Source organism: Dendropsophus ebraccatus, chromosome 3, assembly GCF_027789765.1.
Source record: "Dendropsophus ebraccatus isolate aDenEbr1 chromosome 3, aDenEbr1.pat, whole genome shotgun sequence".
NCBI lineage: Eukaryota > Metazoa > Chordata > Amphibia > Anura > Hylidae > Dendropsophus > Dendropsophus ebraccatus.
In genome coordinates this window covers 36623759-36642609 of record NC_091456.1, presented here as the reverse complement: position 1 = coordinate 36642609, position 18851 = coordinate 36623759, and the positions used below count along the sequence as shown (strand labels likewise).

The 18851-nt window shown below is 42.8% G+C and overlaps 1 protein-coding gene across 1 annotated transcript in view; it reads left to right on the top strand.

Moving 5' to 3' along the window:
* MED13L (mediator complex subunit 13L) overlaps positions 1-18851 on the top strand; it is a 101454-nt gene that overhangs the window by 35937 nt on the left and 46666 nt on the right. The gene's annotated exons all lie outside the window — the stretch shown is intronic.

Below are 18851 nucleotides of genomic sequence, written 5' to 3'. Positions count from 1 at the left end.
TAACTGGGAGGTCAGATGCTAAATGCTGCAGCTGCAACTCTGAGCTGTGGAAGCAAAGGCTTTATATATTCATCTCCAACCCCTCTTTTTTCCCCCTCTCTTTGTAGTTCCCTTCCCTAGTTTAGGAATGCTCTGGGAGTTCCCCATGTGCCTTCCCATATTTGGTTCTCAAAAGGGACAACCCATGCTACCCTCCCCAAGTCACTATGCGTATGGGAGGGTCTTGTCCCATTGCCCTGTCTTGCCATACATGGATAGTTGTCAGCTGTAGTCCCTAGAACCACACATGTCTGGTAGTCTAGAGGGCTGAGTGACAGTGACATATTCCTGGAGAACAGCTGAAGAGGGTCATCTATAGAGCTATGTGAAACAAGTGCAGAGGCTCCATCCTAATATCAGCCAGCACCTCCTTGCCCATGAATGGCAAAGCTGTAGACTGTGAGATAAGAGATGAAGCTGTGAAACTGTGTTTTTACCAATTAAAGAATACAAGAGCTGGTATTACTGGTATTGGTGTTACATAGGTTATAGTGTACATGGAATACGTACTAATATCTTTGCATTTTCATCATATACATAGTTCTTCTGAGCTGCTGGAAACTGAGATTTTGACACAGGAAATATGTTTACAATACACAAAAATTGACAGTGTATGCTAATTGAATAATGCTACTGGGAACAGTAGGATACACAAGCAGACATTACTAGGCCTTTCATTTATTTCAGTTGACTTGTATAGGTGTCGGTGGTTCTCCAAAGGATCCATCCCTGTTATGGGTTTCTCTCTAAATTAAATTTGCTATATATTTATAGTATACTGGATATATGTGTGCTTACTTTAATGTATTGGGATAAGGGGGGATACAATGACATAGCAGCAGAACAGTATACTGCAGCGTAGTTGGGCCGTGTACATTGCTTTCAGTGGACTGAATGTAGTCTACTAATGATTACCTTTCATTTCTAAGTGTATACATTTGTATAGTGTTCTGTTTCATATATAATTTCTTGTAGAATAGGCCCTATTAACATTACATTTATGCTGTAAGCTGCTTGTATGTGTTTGTGAGAAAACACATTCAGATGTGTATCCATAGACTTTAATAGGTAAAAACCTAGTCCAAAAGGGGTTGTCCTGGCAAAACAAAAATTTTCAGTGACTTCTGTGATGTAAAACTAGTAAACATTCTATACTCTCCTCCTCAAGTCCACCACTGCTTCTGTTCCTGGATCCATGGCTGGCCTCCACTACATCTGGGTTCTGTGCCACCCAACCCTACAGGACATGGCTGCCGAGCCATTGTGAGGGATACCACTATGGGCACGGATTAGCTGAGCGGACTGGGTGACACCCCCCCTCCCCCCGCCCCCCCCTCAGGCATGGAAGAAGTTTTTTTTTTTTTTTGCCAGTACAACACATTTAAATTATGTCAGAAAATTTATGTGTGTGCCAAAAGTGTCATACTGCTACGCCAAACGTAAATTCTAGCACGAGATGGGAAGAGGTCTTAGTGCCTGGCGATTGGCTTCCATTGGCAGCATGTGTTATGTGATTAGCAATGTCTTCATTGCAGGGAAGTGACAGAAATAGGTTGGAATTTGTGAGGAGTGGGTGGGGAGACAGCTGAACAAGCCAGGGAGGAATTCCTAAAAAAGACAATGCCTGTCTCTTCTGTCGGACAGCTGTCCTGTCTTACACTGGCTTATACTGCTCTCATTCTCCCTGATCTGCATTATACGAGCGCCGTATAAACAAGACTGATGGAGCCGCTCTCTGGATTGTATATGTAGATCATGTACTGGATGATTTCACACTAATCTCTGTGGTTTTGAAACTGAGAAGAAATGCTTTAAAATGCATTAGGCTGCAAGTAGTAACGGTACCGGTAGCAGAATGGCTCAATCCTAAATATATAGCTTTCCCTTGGGCTTATCCAGGAATAAAGGATAAATCTATTTGGCTTCACTCTGTGGTGCAGTGTTAGAGAGCGCAGGTGTGTGAGGGGATGTGGTTATGTATATGCTGCCTTGCTTCAGTATATTTTGGGGGTTTACCAGAATCAAGTCATGGTTTTTCAGCTTGTAACCATATGTCTGAAGTTGCATTCATGTGGTCATCATCCAGGTGCTCCTGTGCTGTATGCTCTTCTGCATGCACCTGTACCTTTAGCACCTGGATTAGCTGCAGGTAAGGCCTTTTGGGAAAGGGGGTTTCTGGGATTTTTAGGGAACTGCCTAGGAGGAACAGACAGTGTAGGAACAGCTTCATACTGCCATAATTCATAATTCAGTGTTGTTGTGTCTGTATTATGGCTACTAGTCCCGGTCTGACCACAGATGTAATGACCTGACACTGCGGCCAGTCACTGACCTTGGTGGTAACGTGCTGTACAAGCAAGGATAGACCACTGAGGCTAGTGATTGGCTGCAGCGTAATGTGAACAATGAACATGACCTCATTGCTATAGGTCTGGCGGGGGAGAGTGAGAGTGGTACTGGATCACTGGGGGAATTAAAGGGGTTATCCAGCGCTACAAAAACATGGCCACTTTCTACCAGGGACAGCACCACTCTTGTCTCCAGCTTGGGCGGGGTTTTGCTGCTCAGTTCCATTGAAGTAAATTAAGCTTAAAGGGGTTATCCAGCGCTACAAAAACATGGCCACTTTTCCCCCTCTCTTGTCTCCAGCTTAGGTGTGGTTTGCAGTTAAGCTCCATTTTCTTTAATGGAACGGAGTTTGAAACACCACCCAATCTGGAGACGAGAGGGGGAAAAGTAGCCATGTTTTTGTAGCGCTGGATAGCCCCTTTAACCTCTTAAGGACATATGACGTACCGGTACGTCATATGTCCGCACTTGCACTTCAAAGCGGGGCCACGCGGCGGGAGTAGCCCGGGACCGCTGCTATTAGCGGGCACGGTCGGATCGCCGTGCCCGCTAATTAGCTAATCGGAGGCAGCTGTCAAAGTTGACAGCTGCCTCCGATTACCGGAGGCAACGTTTCCCTGGTGTCTAGTGGGGGAGATCGCTCCTCCGGGACCTTGTCCCGGAGGAGCGATCTCCGTTACTGATGCCGGCCGGGGAAGCGTCCAAGATGGCGCCGTCCTCGGCGCGGCACTCGTTCGTTTTCGGCTGCAGCAGCCGAAAGCAAACGAGTGCCGATCTCATGGATCTCTGCAGCATATCTATGCTGCAGAGATCTCAATGAGAGATCCAAGTGTATATACTAGAAGTCCCCCAGGGGGGCTTCTAGTATATGTGTAAAAAAAAAATAATAAAGTGTTGTTAATAGTAAAAAGCCCCCTCCCCTAATAAAAGTCTGAATCACCCCCCTTTTCCCAGGTTTTAAATAAAAGTAAACAAATAAATAAATAAACAAACATGTTTGGTATCGCCGCGTGCGTAATCGCCCGAACTATTAATTAATCACATTCCTGATCTCGTACGGTAAACGGCGTCAGCGCAAAAAAATCCCAAAGTGCAAAATTGCGCATTTTTGGTCGCATCAAATCCAGAAAAAATGTAATAAAAAGCGATCAAAAAGACGTATATGGGCAATCAAGGTACCGATAGAAAGAACACATCATGGCGCAAAAAATGACACCTGACACAGCCCCATAGACCAAAGGATAAAAGCCTGGGAATGGAGCGATTTTAAGGAACGTATATTGGTTAACAACGGTTTGAATTTTTTACAGGCCATCAGATACAATATAAGTTATACATGTTATATATCGTTTTAATCGTAACAACTTGAGGAACATGCATAACAAGTCAGTTTTACCCCAGGGCAAATGGCGTAAAAACACATTTCCCCCAAATAAAAGAAATGCGTTTTTTTTTTTCAATTTCACCACACTTTGAATTTTTTTCTGGTTTCGCAGTGTACTTTATGCAAAAATTCAGCCTGTAATTGCAAAGTACAATTAGTGACGCAAAAAATAAGGGGTCATGGGGGTTTCTAGGTGGAAAAATGCAAGTGCTATGACCTTTTAAACACAAGGAGGAAAAACCGAAAACGTGAAAACGAAAATGGGCCATGTCCTTAAAGGGTTAATTGCAAATCTTACCTGAACTGGAGACAATAGTCGTGTTGTCTGAAAGAAAGTGGCCATGTTTTCGTAGCACTTGATAACCCCTTTAAGAGTCAGTAAAGTGGCACACATATGTTTGTGTGTGTATACACACACACACACACACACACACACACACACACACACACACTGTATCAGGTGATGTTTTTGTAGCCCATCTGTTACATTACACAATCATCACTTTCTTTTGTAAACTTGTGCCATAAACTCAATCTTTGCTCTGAATCAATATGAGAACAGTTAAAAATGTGAAAAAAAGGTCTTTTTCTATGTGGACCTTATGTAAATGTAAATATAAATGGGCACATCTACCTGTCCTTCATGTTGGGGATGCACAGAGCTTTGTTACTGTCCTGTCTCTTTGCCAAATTTAGTAAAACCCCAGAGAGCTATTTTGGAGTGGCTATATCTGACTGCGAGACAAGCCTCACATTACTCTGTATGTCCACAAGTGTCCTACACAATATCCTTCTAGCAGTTCATCCAAATACGGCATTTCTTTAGTGTGTTACTACTGGGTTAGGAGTTCTTCAATGAGCTATCTATTACTTTAGTGGCCATTTTTTTTAACAAAAATTTTGCCTTGTAAAATGTTTTATAATACCGTGAAAAACTGCCTTCCCCTGCACTTGTGATAGTCATGATATAATTGATAAAAGATTATAAAATATTCCAGACTGATTAGTTATTGAAGAGCAAAAAAAGCGAAGAACCTTTTAGGCTTGTTCGCATGGGTTAGGGCTCGTTCCCACTGAGGAAAGGTAGCGGAATTCCGCGACTGAATTGTCCGCCGCGGAATGCCGTTAGCCTCCCGCTCATAATGGGAGTCTATGGGAGGCGCGCGCTCCTGCCCTGTCCGCGCTGAAGAATGAACATGTTCATTCTTCAGCGCGGACAGGGCAGGAGCGCGCGCCTCCCATAGACTCCCATTATGAGCGGGAGGCTAACGGCATTACGCGGCGGACAATTCCGTCGCGGAATTCCGCTACCTTTCCTCAGTGGGAACGAGCCCTTATATCCATCCTATGTGTTTTGATGTGGAATCCTCACCAATTTCCCTGTCGCAATCTGCACAGTTTTACAATAAATAACATTTCTCACTGGTTTTAAATGGAAATATTAAAAAGACGACTTGTAGTTTTTTTTTGTTTGTTTTTTTTTTTTTGCTATTTCATATGAAAGCTCCAATTAAAATCAGTGAGTGCAAATCCACACCAAAAACCACATGGCAGATTTTGTGCCGGTTTTGAGGTTTTACGGATTACGCCTGTATTAACAAGCCCCAAGGGTGCGTTCACACGTACAGGACCTGCAGCAGATTTGATGGCCCAGATTAGATTCAAAGCAAATCTGCAACTTAAAATCTGCTGCAGATCCTGTATGTGTGAACGCACCATAAGATCAAATGCACATGCCGTGAGAATGATGAAATGATGTGGATGTTCACACACAAAACGGTCTCCGATTTTTCCAAAGGAAAATTCTACAGCATGTTAGACTGGGTTTACACTGCAATTTTGTTTTGGCTTAACGTATACGTTACAAAGGAAAGAAATGTGTACATTAACAGATGGTATAAAAGGATGCGGCTGTATGCCACACAGCAAAATCAATTTTCCATTGAATTCCAGATTGAATTGTATCCTTTTTTTGATGTACACAAAAGTGGTGTTGACAACCAGCAGTACATTCGCGTTAACATTTTCATATGGATAGAACAGCTCCGGCGCAGGGAAGCCGGTGCCATGGTACTTTATTTAAACCACGGGAACTGTGCCGCGGTTAAAAAAAAGGACATCGGCGCCATTCTATCCGTGTTAGTGTCTTAAAGTGAATGTACTGCTGGTACATTCGCTTTAATGTACAGCAAAAATGCTATGTGAACCCAGCCTAAGATTTGCAAAATCACATCCTTTTTTATTTTTTTTGTGCTTATGCCAATGTTCTGTAAAACTTGGAACCTATGGTGGGGTAAGCCTTGCAGTGGACTATACTTGGCTGGCATGATGTATTATTATGATGCTAGGAGCAGAAAAAGTGTTTAAATGTTTGCGGCCCAGCAACAAAATAGCCGTTTCATTAGTGACTCACAGATTCTGACACGGGTGTGTGTGAGAGGGGGGGGGGAGTGAGATGGAGTCCACTGAAGGGGTTACCGCTTTATAGGTTCTGTGTTTTACAGAACATGGGAATAAGCTCTTATACCTGCAGGTATAATCTGCAGCGTTCTCGTCATGTTTGTTTAGCCTTTTTATTTTGAGGGTAGCGAGTTTGCAGCGAAATCTGCTGCAGATGCTGTAGTGTAAAGCTGAATGGGGAGCGAGGGATCCGGGAGCGTCACACACAGCCGCGGCGCCGAGAAGGTAATGTATGCTCGGGGCCGGGCCTGCGGGTGGGTGGCCAGCGGCAAAGAGGTTAAAGGGGACAGGGCGCAAACTCGCAGCGTAGAATCCGCTGTGGTTCTGGTACGTGTGAAGCTACCCTAAGCCAGTTTCACGCCTACTGTATTGCAGCAGATTTCACGCTGCGAGATAGGCAGTGAAATAGTCTGCGATACTCTGTAGTGGGATTGCCTATGGAGCTACATTCTCCCGGCTGCTTCTCTGGCTCTTGGCGTCCTGCCCAGCCAATCAGTGGTTGGGACAGGACAGCACACTGATTGGCTGAGCGGGATGTCAGGGAGCTGGAGAAGCAGACTGAAGCGAGAGCAGGTAATGTATTAGCCTGGCAGCAGTGGGTTAAATGGGCAGGGGCAACATTTCATTCCGCTGCGAGAATGTAGCACCATAGGCAATTACACTACAGAGTATCGCAGCTGATTTCGCTGCCTCAGGCAGGGTTCACACTATGTATATTTGAGGCTGTATTTGTGAGGCTGTATAGCAACCAAAACAAGGAGTGAATTGAAAACACAGAAAGGATCTGTTCACATAAAGTTGTAATTGAGTGGATGGCCGTCATTTAATGGCAAATATTTGCTGTTATTTTAAAACAATGGCTGTTGAAATAATGGCAGTTATTTACTGTTATATACGGCCATCCACTCAATTACAACATTGTGTGAACAGAGCCTTTCTGTGTTTTCAATCCACTCCTGGTTTTGGTTGCTATGAGGACCAAATACTGCCTGAAATATACGTAGTGTGAACCCAGCCTAAGGGTACAAACACACACGGCATATACGCTGTGTATTTACTGCTGCGATACGCAGCAGATTAGATCTAAATAACTGAACACAGTATCAAATCTGCTGTGTATCTGCTGTGTGTGTTTGTACCCTAAGGCTGAGTTCACATGAAGTAAAACTGGAGGAATTCCGCATCTGAATGCTCCACCACGGAATCCTGCCAGCCTCCGTATCATACTTTCTGTCTATGGGAGGCTTGCGCGCCTCCTCTCTCCGCTTGGAAGAATTGAAATGTCAATTCTTCCGTGCGGAGAGAGAGGAGGCAGGCAAGCCTCCCATAGACTGACAGTAGGACACGGAGGCTGACTGGATTTTCTGCTGCGGAATTTTGCCAATTTTACTCCGTGTACAGCCCTAAGGCATGGATTTCCACTGCTATGTGGTATGTGTGAAACTGGCCTAAAAGAACTTTCCTGTGGTTTTATGTGAGTTAGGAATTGGCCTGTAAAATCTCTTAAATTTTTGTTGAAGGTTTTCACTGTGCTACACAGACACCTATAGCAGCCGGAAGCCTCTTGTTCCCATTTGCAGCAATCCAGGGACATCAGAAAGTATAATAAGTGTAATGAAAGTGTAATCCCCCTGAGGCGAGGAATCTGAAAAGTGGGTGCAGCTGATTAGCAATGGAAATGTGTATGTGATGTGGAACGGTGCGCTCCTCGAGGAACTCCCAAGCGACAAGAGGCTAAAATTAGTTGGATGGGAAGGTTTTTTTTTTGTCTATTTTACACAGGAACATCATTTGTCTCCAGTACTAATTTAATGTATTGACCTTGCACAAGCTAACTTCAGGGTAATGATGTAAAGTATCCATATTACAGATATTATTTTCAGAGTCCTCGCACCTCTAGATGTTTTACGACAGGGATAATGACTTGTGGCCGGCTTCAGCTCCATGTAGAGGTGACTGAGCCAGATGTGATCCTGTCCGTCAGCCCTGTACTCATGGAGGATGTAGTCAGGAGACACAGCGCAGGCCAACTGGGGGGCTAGATTTGAAAGGTGAATAATTGAATAGCACTAGTTTACAGGTTGGGATTTGGGTTTTGTTCAGTGTTAAAGCCAAAACCCAGGTGTGGATCCTGAGCCATAAATAGACTTAACCCTGAACAAAACCTGCGTGAGTGCAGACAGCCTTATGGGATGCTTAAATAATTATTATTATTCTAACCCTTTAAGAACGCAGCATCCATTGCCTGTTAAGGACACAGATCTTTTTTGGGGCCCTGGGCTGCCATGGTAACAGATCGGCATGCTAAGGCCAGACCCCTTCACTATTACAGCTGGCATTGATAGGTGATGGGGCAGGCACTGCTTTCTAATAGCATAGCAATGTGCGGGGAATGCATATGTACTGCTCTATACTAGGACACCACAGGGCGGGAGGTAAGGGTTAACATAATCCTGCTATTTACAGGAGCTCTGTTTGCTTCACTATTGCCGTGCTGACATCTAATCATATGAATGGCTCTCATGACAAAGAAAGTGGAATTGAATAATGGAGAAAATCTGAAATGTGGCGTGCAGGTGGAGGCTCAGTTGTGTAATCATAGTGGGTGTATTTATACATGGTTGGCCAAATAGGCAAGTGACTATCCGGTCCTGGCACAGGCAACCGGTAATAAAGTTATATACAGTGGGAATCTTCTGCACAAACTCCCCGCTTAATTCCTGATGAAGAGCTTGTAACTATCCTGTGATGTGAGTGTGTGTGAGCTCACACCTGGGGCGTATTCTTCTCCTCCACACGGTAGTGACAGCAGTGGCTTCTGTGCAGGAACTAATGGATTTAAAGTCAGTGACACATTAGCAGCAGGTGCTGGGTGACAACCTGACTGCAGTTGCTTCACTACACATTTGTTCCTTTTACCTTTTTGGGGTTTTCAGTGGTTAATAAGCAGTTGTTGTCTTTTTTTTTTTTTGTGTACACTTAGGAGGACATGTACTTAGGAGTCTAATGTGTAATTAATAGAAAAGTCACACTGTCTTAGTAAAAAGTTTCACACAAATTTACTGTACTGACCAGAAAACTGACGTGTTTATTTTGTGCGGCTGCTATTTATTAAAGACTGCGCAGACAATGTAAAGTATGGCTCCAGCTGTACTTTACATTGTCTGCTATGGATAATTGGAGTGCAGGCACACCCAAATGTGCTCTCATTCTAATTAAAAAAAAGTAATGTCACCTTACTGATACTGCCGTACCGGCCGGGTTTAGCATCTCAGATAGCGGCCGTTCTGTGACACGGCCACTCATTTGCCATGTGTGAACACAGCCTTATACATCTTTTTGTGTGCATACTAAAAACAGGCAGATTAAATAAAAAATTGCATCTAAATATAGTCTCCTGTGGAATATTGGTTCATAAATAGAGTTTAGACCAAAAATGGATGAAAAATCTAATTATTCACCTAAAAATAGGTGCAAAGCCCTTGATAAATTTCCCCATTAGTGTGGAAAACAGACTTCTCTATGCAGAAAGACAAACTTGTACCCCCACCCCCACCCTACATAGTTACATACAGTAACGGCACATGCTTTAGTGCGGCAGAAGCTTTCACAAGAGTAGACACATACATTTTTCTTCAAGTAATGAAGAGAATTAAATGAATCCAACCTGGTAATGACTTGAGCACTTCTTCTGTCCCACCTTTGCTTTTACTTCTAGCTGTGTTACCAGTGTCATCATTACTTGCTTAGTATTTTATATCATTTTTGGGGGTGACATGTAAACGTGTATGATCTTGAGGTGGAGTTTCTGCTATTGTACAGAGCGGTGAATAACAAGGTCACTGGCACATCAGGTGGACATTCTCTGATGAAATCCCAAGAGCACCAGAGGGCACCACAACCAGTTTGACATTATTTTTTTTTGTCCATTCATCTGCACAGTCCATTGGAGCCCTATAAAACTTTAGCAACTTTTTATATACTTTACATTAGTTCTTATTCTGTTTTTTTAGTTGGTGTCTAGAGATATATTTACAATTCTGTTGACCTCAGAGCTGCAATCTCCCACTGTAGAAGTTTCAGTTTCGACTCTCGCTGCATTATAGAATATCCAGTACTGGCTAACAGATTTGTGAATGCTGCTCTAGAATATAACGCAAGCTTTGGCTCATTACAAGATAGGAAATGAATTTACAACGTTACACTTTACATAATATATAGATAGATATACCAGATGTTAAGCGATGCTCCAGGTTAATCATTCGATTTAACCTTGCCCTAGACCAAAGATGTTCAGAAGCTTTGCATATAGATGTGCCATCCTTTATATATGGGCAGCCAGATATTGCTGACGCTGATTGTAAAACCGTATTGTGTATGATGACCAGTCTAGCCTGGCAGGTCTCCATTTCCCTCTGTGTCACGCATCAGGACCATGTCAGGCATCCCCACAGACAGATTGTCTTTGTCTGCTTTAGTTTTTCTAATGTTGAGATTGTAGAAAGCAATCCCTAACTGTTTCCTCATCCTATGGTGGTGAATCGTGATATACAAAGCCGGCCATCACTATTGTGGATGCAGCACTGTTTTAGGGCACCAAATTGCTTCTTTTCTTTGAAGAGGTTTGTCATAGTGTGGTGGCGCATTCATGTGAACAGCCTGGGCGATGATAGCTCATTTCTTGCCAAAAAATGGGATTATATCCAGTTAGAGGAACCAAGTGACACTTCCTTCGTAAAATACTCTTCTTCGCGGAAACATGTGTTACACAGGTGTTTCTCTTTTTTTTTTTGTAGTGGATCCATTTTTGTTCCGTTATTATAAGCTATGAGCTTCTCATCCACATTTGTTGTAAATTTTTGTTACTGAAACCACTGCCAATTTTTGTTTTTGGTAAAGAAATACAAATGAAAAAAAAAAACACACAAAAGGGCAGCATACTAGCAAAAAATGTTTTCAGTGATTAAAAAAGGGGAAAAAATTAAGCTAATTTGCATCTAATATATGAAAATGTGCGTGAAGCCTAATTTCAGGGGCATCCAGATGCAGTTTTGGCAACAAATATACCATCCTTACCAGTACTATTGATACTGATGTGTAAATGTGTTCACACGTACAGGATCTGCTGCAGATTTGATGGCGCAGATTTAAAGTTGCAGAATCAAATCAGCTGCAGATTCAAATCTGCGCCATCATATCTGCTGCAGATCCTGTACGTGTGGACGCACCCTTAGGACTAAGGGTCCTATTACACGGAGCAATTTCTAACAATTAACGACTAACGATAAACGATCGCAAACGAAATTGTTCATATTACACAGAACGATGGTCGTTAGATATGATCGTTATTGCGATCGTTTATTCCTTCTGATCTAAGGAAAACAATGGGCAATGTGCTATTACACTGAACGATTAGTGAAAAAATGCAGAATTACAGCGAACGATTAACAATAATTTTAGGTTCAGTTCAAAAAATTAACGACATTCGAACAATTTTTCGATCGTTGCCTGCAATTACACAGAACGATTATCGTTTAAATTTAAAACGATATAACGATTTTTTGCACAATAATCGTCCGGTGTGATAGGGCCCTTATTCACATACTGCAGATTTGGCCAGCATTTTTCATTAAGATTTTGAAGCCAATATAATGAATTGATGTAAAGTAGAAAAATATAAATCTTTCCATAGCTTCACACACACTGTATTGCAGCGGATTTTGTGCTGCAGATCTGATTAAATCCGCACTGTCAAATCTGCTGCAGATCCGCAGCAGAAAATCTGCTGCAATGCGGCGCGTGTGAAGCTGGATCCAGCTAAGCGGGGGTTATGCCATTGGCAATACATGATGGGCACCGCACTCCCCAAAGGGCAGAGGATTCTTTTACCATTGATTTTTAAAAGAAATGTATTGCCTGTATGTGTTTTTTGTTTTTCCCAAATTAAATAAAAGTACCAGTACATATAAATTTTTTTTTCTATCTGTTTTTATTTTGTAAATTTTTTTTTTCCTGTATATGATTGAGGATAGCCATCTGTCTTCCATCACATGCAGGGGGATCTGTGACCATCTGTTGACAATGTCTTGGTCCTGTCTTATCTATACGCTGGTGTCACCTCTCAGTGTGGTAAGGAGGAAGTGATCTATACAGAACATGGTGTCAGATAGTTGTTAGGCTTAAGCCCCTATTCCACAGGCCGACTGAGAGGAGCAAACGGGCGCTATTAGTCACAGCAGCAGTGAGCGGGTGAGTGCAGGAGAGGCGGCAGGGGTGTCTGCTTGGGTGATTGCTAGATCGTTCGAGCAGCCCATAGCATACAGCATCTTCTGCTGCTGCCGGTCCTATTCCATGGAGAGACGGCAGCAGATCGTTGCTGTATGAGTCGTACAGCAACACAACGATCAGCCGACATGAACAAAGTCGGCTGATCGTTGCCTTCTATTCCACAGGATGATCATCGGCCAAATACGGCCGATAATGGTTCCGGTGGAATGGGGCCTTTAGTGGTTAAAATAAAAACTTTATAATATTTATAGTAGATTGGGAAAAACACTGCAAATGTTTTTTTTTTTTTCCCCATAAAACCTTGTTAACGTTGAGTATAAGAAATATTTCTAGTATGCTGTGTAGTAGCTATTCATTAGCTGGCTATACATGTCACATGTTTTTGTGGGATCAGCGTCTGATCTGCATGGTGGTCTCCAAGCTTTACCCTGAAGGCAGGTGTCACAGGCAAAGGGGAAACAGGCATGTTTAATTTCAGCTCTGTTAGAGCTATTTTTTAAAATTTTTTTATTTATTCTGAAAACCTTCCCTGGATTGCGGCCACACTGCAGACGCTGGCTACTTTCCTATATTATGTGTGTGAGTGTGTTTTTGTGCCTTATGGCTCTTGCAAAGAATCGGAGTAAATTGACAGAAATATGTCATAGATTATTACGTTGTTCAGGAAGTGATGGAGCACAGCCCCCTCCCCCAGAGACCAGGCCATGATGCATAGAGCTGGATGTGTATAGCCGTATCTAGGCCTCCAGCACTACAATAGAGCCATCAGTACATCCACCTCCCTCTGCTCATTGTTTCTCCCTATGGAGCACCACCGTCATGGGACTTGCAGAAAGCCTCAGCTTATATGTCTGCTATAGAGGCCAGGGTGAAAACGGCAAGATGTTAAAGCACAAAAATGTTTTGTGAACCTGATTTAAATATGTAACTTTTCGGTGCTATAACCAATGTTGGAGAGACAGCAAAATGACTCAATGTATTGTATTGGTGTTCCAGTGATACTTGGCTGAAGAGCGCAGTTATGGAGAGAAGCATCTTCACATTTTGGCAGGCATCATGAGCAATTTCTGTGTGGTTTTTGCCCTGATTTATTTATTGAGTATATTGAGCATCTGCGCTGTGTAATGTTATCATGCAATACAGCTTTTGTGGTGTAGTTGAAAGGGGTTCTGCAGCGCCTCTCACTCAGAAGTGGTGGGTGAGTTGGAGAGAGACATCCATCTGACACTTGGCGGGTTTTGAGAACATGTCTTATTTTAATTAATAGCTATGACTGTCTCAGTTCTCAAACGGCATTGCGGCCAATCACTGGTCTTAGGGGTCTCTTCTTGTAACACCATACACAACCTAGGGACAGGGGGGTGCTGTTTTTGCAAGAAAGTAACCGTGCTTTTTCTAATCCTGGATAATCCCTTTAAGGCCATGTTCACACTATATAAAATTAACTTTTCCATTAAAGTTTATAGAAACAACAACTGTTAGTTTACTCAACCATTGTTAGTGCCATTAATTTGCGGCCGTTATTGCGTAAACATCGGCCGTAATTTTAACTTGTTCACATGTGGTACTTTTTTTTTTCCCCCCACTGTCCTTTCTATTACTTTCAATAAGCATTTAAATTTAGGATGAATCCAAAAGGGCTTACTTTGTATTTGAACCAGAATAATGTTTCTGTGGCCATCGTTGCAATGGCTGCCATTGGAACATGCTAAAGCATGGCCGTTTTGTACTCAAAACAGCGGTTATTTTGAGTATCAAATAACTGCCCTAGAAAATCATTCTGTGAACGTCGCCTAATAGTGTCATGGTAGTGTGAAATTGACCTTTAGACTGGAAGTAGGAAAATTATAAAAGAAAGATTAAAGGTGAAGTCTGGCAAAATTTTTTAGGTCTTGTATTGCCCCCCCCCCCCCCACAAAGTTATACAAATGACCAATATACTCTTACTGTGGGAAATGCACATAAAGTGCTATTTTGTCCCTGCATTTACTATTGTACATTCCTGGATAACATGGTGATGTCACTTCCTGGATAACATGGTGATGTCACTTCCTGGATAACATGGTGATGTCACTTCCTGGATAACATGGTGATGTCACAACCCGACTCCCAGAGCTGTGCAGGCTGTGGCTGCTGGACAGGATGATGGCAGAGGGATGCTCAGTGTCCTGTGTCCCTCAGTGTCCTCCTGCCATTATCCTCTCCAGCAGTCACAGCCCGCACAGCTCCGGGAGTCGGGTCGTGACATCACCGTGTTATCCAGGAAGTGACATTACCATGTTATCCAGGAAGTGAAGCCTTGATGCAGTAGTAGGTGCAGGGAAAAAAGCACTTTATGAGCATTTCCCATAATAAGTGTATATTGGTGTTTTGTATAACTTTTGGGGGGCAATGGAATACTTAAATAAAAAATTTCACCAGACTTCTCCTTTAAGACTGGAAGATTGGCATCTTGTACAAAATCCCTCACTATTGCACCCTCCTTGTAATCTATGGCAGCTCTTATCCACTGTAATAAATGCAACATAAGCGGTGGGGCCTCACCGCCTCCTTGTTCAGCTGTGCTGAGTGTTCTGCCCTCTCTGCAGCGCCCGCACAGATACATTTCCCTTTTTTTGTATTGACGCCTGAATTAGGCACCTAAAGCTGCATGTGTAAGGGTACTATAACATGGAACGATAATCAGCCCTATCCGGATGATTATTGTTCCGTGTAATAAACACAATGATCATCTGATGAACACCGGCTGATCGTTGATATAGGTTTGGACCTATGATTGTCGGGCACCGACCACGCATCGCTACGTGTAATAGCGGTGCGCGGCTGGCAGTTGACAATTTGCAAAGTGCATACATTACCTATCCATGGTCCAGGGCTCCTCCTATGCTTTGCTTCTCCTCGGGTCTGCAGCTTCAGAGTGGCCTGTCTGAGTTGACAGGCCCCTTAGCCAATCACTGGCTGAGAAAGGGCTGCAAGGACATCGGTAACCATGTCCATGCAGCCCTTGTTAAACGATTATCGGGCCGTGTAATAGGCCCAGTAAACAAGCCTCGATCTAGCAGATCAGCGCTCGTTTACAGTTCTTATCGGGCTATGTAATTCTACCCTAACTCTAGAGTAAGGGTATGTCCACACTGAGGAATAGGCGAGGAATTTCTAGTGAAATCCGTGCTCTAATTAAATGCCTATTCCTCTTGAAATTCCACCTGTAAAATATGTATGGAGCAGTGTGTACACAACAGAGCAGGGATTTCCGCGCATATTATTCCGCCACGGATCCACTTTCTTCCCAAGAATTGACACCTTCATTCTTTGGGCTGATTGAGCTAGGAAATTCCCATAGAAGTCAATGGGGCTTTGAATTTCCGCTTGCTTCCTGTATGCCGTGAATATGTGCGGAACATGTGAGGAATATGCACGGAAATTCATAACAAGGAATTCTCTTTCCATTTTGAGCCAACTCAATAAGAGGAAGTTTTCCTCTTCAATTCCTGGCTTAGTCCTAGTCCTTGCCTATTGCTCAGTGTGAACATACCCTTTAAAAATCCGCAACATTTATGCTACATGGGGATGTAGACTATCTGCTACCTCCTTTTTCCTTAGTAGATTTCAGTCCGAAAGTCATTGGATCAGAGTTGAACAAATCTATCTTCTGTGGATAGGTTGCGATGCAGACTATGTTTATTTCTAATGGTGTGTTTACACAGACAGATTTATCTGACAGATTTTTTTGAAGCCAAAGCCAAGAATAGACTATTAGGGTGGGTTCACACTGAGGAATTCTCGCGGATAAATTCAGCGGAATACCGTTGGCTATACGCACGCACTGCCGCACACCTTTCCGCCGGCTCCATAGACACCATTCTATGGGCCGGCTGATTCCGCATTCCACTAAAAGAATTGACGTGTTAATTTTTTCGGTGGAATGCGGAATCAGCCGGCCCATAGAATGGTGTCTATGGAGCCGGTGGAAAGGTGTGCGGCCGTGCGCACGTACAGCCGACGGAATTCCGCGGAATTTATCCGCAAGAATTCCTCGTTGTGAACCCTCCCTAAATAAGGAACAGGCCATAACGGAAAGACTGAGATTTCTTTTCAAATCCATTCCTGGCTTTGGCTTCAAAAATCTGTCTGTGTAAATGCATTGAGTTAAACGGAGGAGCCAACTCTCGCAACAACACCCAATTGTTATGGATTTTCCCAGCAAAGGGGACAACCCCTCCCTTGGCTTCTGTGACCACCTGTCTAGTCCTCCTCTGCTCTCTCTACACCCTGTCTCTACCATTTTATTTTATGTTGCTCCCTGGGGACAACTTCCCAGCCTAATTTTCCCAGGAGTTATAAAGCTGTGACCTTTGCAGATTCCTCCAGTCACCTGTGCAGTACAGTCCACCTGTGCCCCCTTATATATATATTATATATATTGTGATCTGTGCGGAAATATACATGTGCATCGTACAGCCAGACAAGGATGAAAAGTGAGTGAATAAGAGGAGAAAGCTTTTGTTCTTTTCTTTTTTTTTTTATTCAAGGACAGAGAAAGATCAAAGGGAAGAGAATGGAGAGGGGGAAGTGACAGAAAAATGCAGACATCCCAAGGGAGGGAAGGGCATAACAAAGTAATAAATTATATGCAGAGCTGGCTGAATTGAAACCAGACCAGCTCGGATGCACAGACAGTGTGTATAGAAGAGTACACATGTTCTCTCATATGGAAGGCAGGAGACAGGGAGCCTCTGAGCATACTCTGGCCATTGTATATAGTGTACTCAGCCCTAATGGCTGCTACAAAGATGGCAGGAAGGATGACACTGGCTGGTAAATCAGCAGCATGTAATACTACAGCAGCATGCATGTCTGTACAATCACATTGCACAGCAGAGGGTACAGAAATTGTACTACTTTACACTTAGTGTACATAGAAACGACTGTGGAATTTATCCTTTTTTTTTTTTTTTTTTTTTTTTTAATACACTTTGTTCACTTTTCCCATAAAATCTGTAACCGTACGAGCTGGAGCTAAGTTGTGTGTTTTTTTTTATTTATTTTTTTTTTAGTCAATCTGATGTACAGGTAAGGCTGGGTTCACACTGTTTTTTGCAGTCCACGTATACGTTTTATGAAAAAATAAAAGAATGGATGCAATTATGGGCAATCTGTTTGGATTAGTTTTTCCATTGACTTTCATAATTAAAAAAAAATAAAAATTAAAAAAAAATCGAAGCAGGTGTTTTTTTTTTTTTTTTTTTAGCATACACAGAAATGTACACAAAACATCCATTTTGATCCATTTTTTAATTGACAGACTGACAGATCAAAACACCGTTATTTTTTTGTGTAAGTTTTGAGGTGTAGTTGAGTGAAAAAATAGATGCACATGAAATGCCTTCCGCCCCCCCCCCACCCACCCGCTTTCATTTGATTTTTGCAAAAACGCAGTGTGAACTTGGTCTAAGCCAACTATAGATTGTTTTCATGTCTGCAGGTACCTCCTTTGGTTGGCTCCTCCACCTGTCTGATATATGGCGGCATCTGTTCTTGTGGTTGGATGGCGAGGGATCGATCCATGCTGTGTGGTTTTTGGGTTCAGTGATAATCACATGAGCCCCCAAGTTCACTAAAGCAAAAAATAATAATAATAAATCTAAATCTTTCAGGAAAGCTTGTGAGATTAAAAAAAAAAAAACAAACCCATTTGGGTGGAGGTTCAGTCTTTAGCCGATTCTTCTTTGTCTAAACTTAGTTCCAGGTTGCCATGGTTACCAGATATGTTACAGCGATTCCCACACACAGAACCATAGACAAATCATGTCTGTGCCATATCATAGCGTCTAGCGTTTCACAAGCTGCAGCATGTGGAAGCAAAGGTTAAACTCCTCACCGATAATACAGACAGGATTCCATTGTACTGTTGTATTGGGCTGTCACCAGGCAAGGGCAATGTCCGTTCTTCGATACCGTCCCTACATGCACTGATATAAGCATCCATTATACATGGTACTTCCTTTATGCTGCGGTAATGGTGGATTGCACTGAATCTTCTAGGTGACGTTGTCATTTATAAAAAGGGAAAAGAGCAGATCTGGTAGTAACCCCTTCCTCCTGGGAGACTGTAATATGTATGTTGAGCATATTGCTCTCCCCAAGGCAAGCAGACAGCCACTTCTGCTGCAGAGAACTAATGGATGGAGCATAACTAATAAGGGCCTGACGGCTGGATAGTGAGTGCTTATGGCAGTTACACTTGGCTTCCCCTTTTAGGTCTGTACATAGGATATGTATGGAAGCGTATCAGTACTGTCATTAGAGGTGTACTCAATCTGCCACAATC